The following is a 7,447-nucleotide window of genomic DNA, read 5'->3' as shown; positions in this document are numbered from 1 at the left end:
CTTTATCATTAAGCTCATTATTTTTTTCTCTCTCAAATACGGTAAAAATTAAAACGGTAATGAAGTATGTGTACATGAATCAAAGACCACAAAAACAGATCATAAAGTGTTAATATGACGTATTTAACATCAGAATGAATATTCAAGTTATATCCTACCTAAAGTATATCAGGGTTCTCCCCAGAATTTTGTTAAGCGGACTTATCAGACGGACACAGCAAGCACTTTAGCATGCTCACAAATAACATATTAAATTTAGGGGGGTGGGGGTCATCATATAGATGTGGCCCTTATGTTTAGTTTCTTTCTCTATAAATAAGTACTTTTGGTGAATTTTAAAACAAAAGAAAAAGAAACCAATTAAATTACGTTTCTTAAGTATAGATTTTCAGCAATATAAAATTTGTTTAATTATTTAAAATTAATTAAAGAAGAAAACATTTTAAAGTTTTTAATGTTACATAAAGAGTGAAACTGAATCCATGAAAAATCGCATTTACTATTATGGTAACAGATAATGTTTAACTAAAATTTACAGTGTTAATATTTTTTCTAAAACGGTATTAAATACTTTTGTCAATAAATTTGTTCAAGTATTAAAACAGCTTTTTATTTTGGGCCCTTCTTCCTATAAAAATAACAAATCAGGATTTTCATTCCGCTTTCCGTTTTGTACTTTACACAATCCAAGACGGCGACCATCAATCACTGAATACACACGCTGTTTTAGCGTTGTCAAATGCAATCATTTGTGAGAAGATTAACTCATAATAGCCATATCAAGTGTTTGTTTTTCAAGTCTTACAGTTTTTTCTCAAACTAATCACCTATTGATCATGTCAAGAGGACCCGGTGATCATAGATTTATGCTCAAGTGAGCATGCTTGCCGGACACCTGTGACCTTGTCCTCCGGGCCCCATCCACATTAATTACAGTCCCCCTGAGGCACACGCCACCGTGCAACTGACAGTGGGGTCACTGCTGGACTTGGGGCAGCCTTGTTATACATAATAAGTGTCAAATTCTTGTGTGAAAGACCCCCCTCAGTACAAATAACAAAGTGATACGGTTTGAAGTTTAAGGCGATACGGCCAGTTAAGCTGGTACGGCAAAATTCTTTTTGAATTGTTTTGCACCCAAATAAACGCCGTTTTTAAAGCATTACACTATCGCAACATCACAACAAATACATAGGTGACCTGTATATTTCATTCGGTCGGTCTATTATTGCCTATTATTATTCAAGAAAGTTTTTTTTACAAAGTTTATAGGTCTTAGCAATTATAAACTAAAGGGTAAATATAATATTTCTAGACAAATTCGTTCTTAAAAAGAAGACGTTTGACGTGAAGAAAGTGTTTGACTCCTGTGATCTCGAATTTACTTACAGGCATTGATGTTTTTACAATTTGTCAACACGTTCTTAAGCATTCTTCCTGTCACAAACCTATCATTATTGTTTAATAAGAAGAGGACTTCGAATTATTTAACACTTGTGGTCCCTGTGATTTCGGATGTGGTTATTGTAATTTAATTTTTGCAAACAGGAAAGCCCCTAACCCTAGCTTAATAAAAGCGAAATATTATAAACAATTGCCTCTCGGCTTTTGAAAAGATGTTATTGTTTGATTTTTTTACACACCTGAAACATGATAAGGCCATCGTTTTGAAGATACATGATAGCCATATGTCGCTTACCTAGTCATCATTGGTCGCTTAATGAAGTAATGCAAATATTCTACCACACTTGACCCATATCACCTTGTTAATAATTGAAGGTAATTCATTTGAACAAAAGTAAATCTCTTCATTGAGAGGTATATCTTGAAGATTTCAATACAATACAAGAGATTGCCGTAACTTAAGGTAATTTATTTCAACAACCTTACGCCATTTTGTTCCAATAGAATGTATACCATCATTACAAATTTGGGGTTTGTTTCTTCGTCTTCTACTTCGAAAACATCTTCTAGCCCCCATTGTATCATTTGGGATCTGTCTTTTCTTTTCTCTCTTTCCTACAATTTCCTTTCGGTGGTGTCTCCCTAGGCACCCGAATGTATGTGTCTTAAGCTCTTGCGAGGGTGTTAAACCCAAACAAACATACCTGGCGTCCCTTGTGATGTAAAAGTATTTGAACCATTGATTATACATAGACAAATTACACGATATCATAACAGTTGATTATAAATCAGTATGGTAATACATTTTGTACCTCTGACAGTAGCGAGTGCGTACGCGTCAAGTGTTCCTGCCTTCCGTATCTTGCTGCCACCTTCTGCAATGCCTGCAACTGTTTCAATAGCGTCGAAAATCTTTGACAGGTCATGCGTCTGAGGGTTTGAAACCAATGTAAATTGTACAGCAATCAGAATTACTTTGTCCTTGGGAGTTCCTGCAATTTAAGATTGATAGTGGCATTATAAAGGTACCACCACAATAGTATAACACTGTTATACCTTAAACGTTAAACATACTTGCCACGCAAACTTCAATACCTGTTTATAATAGAAATAGTGTATTACAAATTATAAAGGTTAAACAAATTAGTGTCTGTGACGAAATACTTAACTACGCTTTGTTTATTGCGTAATACATTTTGGATGGTATTAATTAGATTTTTTGTTTAAATCAAAATAGAATTGCCTTAATGTGTCTCTCATAGGGAAATACAATTGTTTTAGTATTTGTATGCAGAACAAATCCGTACAATATGGCATGTGTATTTTTAAAATTGCAAAATTGATAAAAAAAGAAGATATTTCTCTTATTTTTAAATTCAAAGTTTGTTTCTTGTAACAATAAACCAAACACGATTTGAACGCGATTTAAACCTCTGAAGAGCTGATCCTTAAATGAATTTGTATTAATGTATTTACTAAAATGTATTGAATGTGATACTTCGTTAATAAACTTACCCATCAGAAAATTTACGACCTTTTTAACTATTAAATCGGCATCGCCTATCATCTTGCTACTCGTCGACAAGATTTCAAGCCGGAACAAACTGCCGTCTTGGTTGAACACATATATACCAAGTCCTTCCCGGTTTCGCCTTCTGGCCTGGTTGACAGAGGAAAAGCAATAATATGATCTTTGGTAAACACATATCAACGGTTCCTTTATCATGAAATAATAAAAAAAGAAAAGTAGCAGGGATATGAAACGGCAACAGACAACAACAGTTTGTCGACTTACAACATCGAGGCTAGAAAACACTAAGCCGTTGGTTTTGTCTAGACGAGGAACAGTCTTTTCCAACTTAGTCCAAGAAAGCTTCCTCCTGCCGTGGATTTCTAGAGTGGCTCCACTGTCGACTCCAATAAACTTTGCACCGAAGTTCGGCATCGAATATTCCTTCCGGTTGCCTAAGTTGACACAAGATATTTTAGGAGCTGCATCAAACGGTGTTTATCAAATATACATTATGAGTTTTTTTCTATAATATCCCCCAGGGAAAGTAAAACATGAAAAACATATTTATACATTTTGAAATTTTTATCGCGGTCCAAACGGTTGAAACTATTTGACCAGAGTTGTTCGTTTATGAAATAAGGTCGAACCTCGAAATCTGATGCTGCTTTCAGACGAGCCTTGACAAAGCATTATAAGGCCTGCATAAACATTTGCAGGTCCACTAGTATTATTACCCGAAATGTTACATTTAACAAACTGGCTGCATCTCTAGTACTATCAACATTGAAAAATTCTCATGTTGGAATTAGTTCTGTATAATTGCTCCAAGATTATAGTAGTAAGTACTTAAGCATAAATGCGTATCAATCAACATATGCGCGTTTAAAAAAAATCAGATTAGCTTTACTTAAAAAAAATATCTCAACCTCATGCCAAAATTGATATCACGCAAAAAGATAATTTTGTTTTCAATGATATTATTTGCCTTTAATATCACAGTGTAGCCCAACAAACAGACGTGTTTCTAGAAAGAAAAAAAAAAAGAAAAAAAACCAGATCATTTTCATGACCATACTAAATAACCTCTATGTATATTATGTACCTCAAGTACATGAACACATTATTGCATGCCTCATTTAACATTCCCATTCTATTAAAAAAAGGAGCTTCAGATTTCGTTTTACCTTACCTGTTAAAATGATTCGGGCGTTTGCTTCAAATGGACATGTTTCGGATCCAATATGAAAGGCCCCTTTGATGTGGATGTATTGCGTGGTCAGATGATAATCCCCGTCAGGACCCCAGACGAGGACAGCGTCAGTTTCTACTGTCACTCCAACGAGTTCGGGAGGGGACACATCAAGTATCACGTTTCCGGTGATGCTGACATTGTCGCCAGCAACGGGAACCTTTTCGATTTTAAATAATGCATGATATTCATCAGGATATTTGAACGTTAGTAGAGGGAACCTTTCAGATAGAAGAGAAATCATGATTTTCACCAAGATATATAGACGTCGATTCATTTTGCGCAATTGACCCAATAAAGGGCACTTATATATCTTTATTGTCATCTTTTTGATAATAGACGCCTATTATAGTATTAATGCTCTTTAGTTTTATGTTTCCAGCAGATTATAATATTGTTTTATAATCAATTATCGATAAAACAAAAGATTGTCTACGATGACAAGGCAATATAAAACGTTTAACGTACTTAAATATTATCAAATAAATAATATTTTTCGGAGAGCAAATGAATCCTCCTAACAATGCCGGTTGTAATAGAAAGAAGCGACTGGCCATGGGTATCCGAAATTAATAAAGAGAATTATTGATCCTCAAATATTTCTGAATAACGGCTAATGGAATCTGCTATGTACCAACAGTTACAATAGAAAGGTTGAGCAATATTAATAAGACTAGAGCACATGCATATATAAGTACATGTATACTGCTTTCAAATTCTGAATTTGGACACATCCCTGTATATAATAATGCAAAACACAGTTAAACTATGTGAAGGGTGTCAGTTCCAACTGTTGATCCGTCAGGTAAGGTAATCAACCATGGGTGACTAGTTACAAAGTCCCTGAGGCGGTGTATTCACGGAGCAAAATTAAACAGCATTGGTGCGTGCACTTCGTGTCGTTGGCATTTATTTCTACCTTGACAGTCAGACTGCAATTCCGTCATTTACTCTACAATGAAAACTTAAGTCTATCTCGTGGTCGTGGGTTCTAAGAATCAACACCCTATATATAGCATTTTGTAAATGAACTGTGGTTGCATAACATGCAATACTGAGTATTTTTGTGTTTTGAAACAAGTTAAAAATAACTAGTACTAAATGCCCGTTTTAAGTTTTAAATATAACTTACTTTGTTATCTGGCCACGTAGCCGCATCGCTCCATTTTTGCAGGCTTACGTCTTCATGAGGACAATAAGCTAAGGATGACGTCACAAACAACGTGGCCACTACTATCCAGAAACAGTTCCTTTCCCACATGGTCTCTAAAGTATAACGACATCAAAGATCATTTTATTGTAATAGGATACGTTTTGAGGATGTACATTTTACGTCATTTGGTCAAATCGTCATCAGTCATTTGTGAATATTTAATAATAAAAAAAAAATCTTCAAAAACACCTACTTTTGAATATTGTTGGATACATCATATATATGAAAAAATGCATCTCCTTTATAAATGTTCGACTTGTAAAACAGCACAGAATACAGCGGTGATTAAGAAAATGCAAGGTGATAGCAGACTGTATTTATTGTGTTTTTCGACTTACTGTATACAACTTTGTAGTAAGACTGCCAACGAAAATTAATAGATTGTATGTTAATCATTCTCTAACTTACAATATTGCTATTTTAGACAGTACATATAGCTGCACGTGCGATGAAGGATGACTCTCAGTGACTTGACTGTCGTCGGTAACAACTAACATGACGCTCCAACCGTCTAATGAAAATTCCATGACTTTTGTTTTATTTAGTTCCATACGCGCTTCAATATAATAATTCGTTATACTGGAACCTGGACCCATATTACCCGTAGGCAAGAAATATGAAATTGTATAGGATAATATGATGCGATATTACAAACATAGAAACTCAAGTAAAATAGGACAAAGACTAAATCATTTTAGCACAAATACGAATGAAAACAACATTTAACTGTTATGTACGGCATAACTTTGTAAAATACCATGCCATAAACGTCTGTTTGAACATAATCAATAATTGGCTAAAATAGTAAAAGAGAAGTGATACAAAAAGTAGCAAAATATTTTAACTTACCTTTTCCACTGCGTTCCTCCTGAAAGTGGATATTAATTTAGCACTTTGTGGTCTTATAAGGATTGTTTGTACGTCTGATTAAACAAGTGTAATTATATTATCCGAGCGATGTGTTGATATTGATGGCCAATACGATTGATTAAACACATGGACTTATACCACACGCTAGGATGCTTACATCGAATTAGAAATACTGATAACAATGTTATATACGCTTGACTGGTTCGATCAAATTAAAGATGGCTGTAATCACTAGACCAGCCTCAATGGTGACTATATTGTGTCCAGTGGCCGAGACCATTGAGGCTGGACGTCACGGTTCGTGAACCATAAGTTTATTATTAATAACTCTTTACTGTTAGTCAGACTCGGCTTTATTTAATACCCCTCATATTTGATGACAATAATTGAATAACAGGAATTTCAAGTTTTAATATGAAATAAGAATAATAAAAATACATTTTTATAAAATTATATACTGTTTAGATTTCACAAGGTATATACCTTTTGTAATTCTGCGCAAGACTGTTCAACAGTCCGGACTACTGCAGCCTGATTTTTCATTGTCGAACTTTTTCGTACCTGGTTTTGACATATTTTCGGAAAATTCTGGATGTTCCCATTCGACCGCGGTGCTCAGGCTATCCCTTTTGTTGCATGTTGATGAGGAAAACAAATTTACGATATCAACAATAAATTACATTAATATTTTCTTATACACTATTACATATTTATCATTATAATTATATACTGAGTGGTGTGGATTGTAATACCGTTTGCTTTTTTGGTGTGTTTGTGTATTACGTCCTATTTGCAGCTATGGTCCTTTAAGAACGTGTCAGAGTCTGGTGATGGAGAAAAGTCTGAGTTCCCGGAGAAAAACCACAGCCCTACGACCAGTACCTGGCGGCTGCCCCACGTAGGCCTCGAACATTCAACCCAGTGGTTGAAGGCTAGTGGTAGCAGAATGTCAAACGCCTAAACTACTTGGCCACCGCGGCTCCGGTATTACTGACTCATAAGTGTAACAGTAACAGAAAAAGAAGATACAAGATAAAATACGATTTATTTAGTGTCGTTTGTGTTAAATATTTATATTAGCTCTGAAGAGATTATTTTACGACAAACATGAGTAAAAATAAATTTAATACATCGAAAATAACAAACAAACAGATAAAACAAGTACAGCATGCATGTTAAATAAAAATTAAGACGGCTT

This window comes from Mizuhopecten yessoensis, unplaced genomic scaffold, assembly GCF_002113885.1.
Source record: "Mizuhopecten yessoensis strain PY_sf001 unplaced genomic scaffold, ASM211388v2 scaffold9887, whole genome shotgun sequence".
NCBI lineage: Eukaryota > Metazoa > Mollusca > Bivalvia > Pectinida > Pectinidae > Mizuhopecten > Mizuhopecten yessoensis.
This window is presented reverse-complemented; position numbering follows the sequence as displayed.